Source organism: Trachymyrmex cornetzi, unplaced genomic scaffold (assembly GCF_001594075.2).
Source record: "Trachymyrmex cornetzi isolate Tcor2-1 unplaced genomic scaffold, Tcor1.1 scaffold693, whole genome shotgun sequence".
Lineage (NCBI taxonomy): Eukaryota > Metazoa > Arthropoda > Insecta > Hymenoptera > Formicidae > Trachymyrmex > Trachymyrmex cornetzi.
Window position 1 is genome coordinate 97,547 of NW_017300018.1, and position 785 is coordinate 98,331.

Sequence of the window (785 nt, forward strand, 5' to 3'; positions counted from 1 at the left end):
AATATACTTACAAATATATTATATTTCATATAGATATATATTTTTTCATTTTTCATATAGAAATTATGGTATAAAAACAAATTACGTATTCTATGATTAAAATAACTATTTTATTTGTATTAATATTATAATTACTATTATTTCTTAAAATATAGAACTGATATTAAAATAAAAATTGTGTTTTTTATATGTGTTGTCCATAACAAATATGCTACTGCCAATCCCAGAACTTGTAACAATCAACCTAGAACATGGGGTTAATTGTCATATTTCCGCAGCATCATTTAAAATTAAATAACTTATTTTTATGATATGATGAATTCACGAGTAATATTTTTTTTAATACCTAAAGAATGTAGGTATATTGTAACGTATATAATATTTCAAAATCAGGTATCCACTTTTTTCTAAAAATCAATAATCAAAAACTGTGACAATCGGGCCCGGTCTCCCCTACAAGACGTGAAACTTTATGCTAAAACAAATAACTTTTTTCTTTATGAAAATTGCGTCCGATAAATAATTTTTGTGTTTATTTATTAACTTTAACATGCTCTTTTGCAAAAAACTACTTACGGGATGCAATTTTTTTAAAAGAAAAAGTCGTTTTTTATGCTAAAACACAATTTTTTCCTGTAGTAAAATTACACAACTCGTCGGTTCGCGTAATAGTAGGGGAGGCCAAACGGGGATTTTGGGATTTACTCGAGCGCGTCAGAATAACATAAAGGGGGAAAGCTTGCACCCTAATAAGTACCCCCACCACATATTAAACCTCTATATAG

At 27.6% G+C, this 785-nt stretch overlaps 1 protein-coding gene across 4 annotated transcripts in view; it reads left to right on the forward strand.

Moving 5' to 3' along the window:
• Sec3 (exocyst complex component Sec3) overlaps positions 1 to 785 on the forward strand; it is an 82,577-nt gene that overhangs the window by 44,042 nt on the left and 37,750 nt on the right. The gene's annotated exons all lie outside the window — the stretch shown is intronic.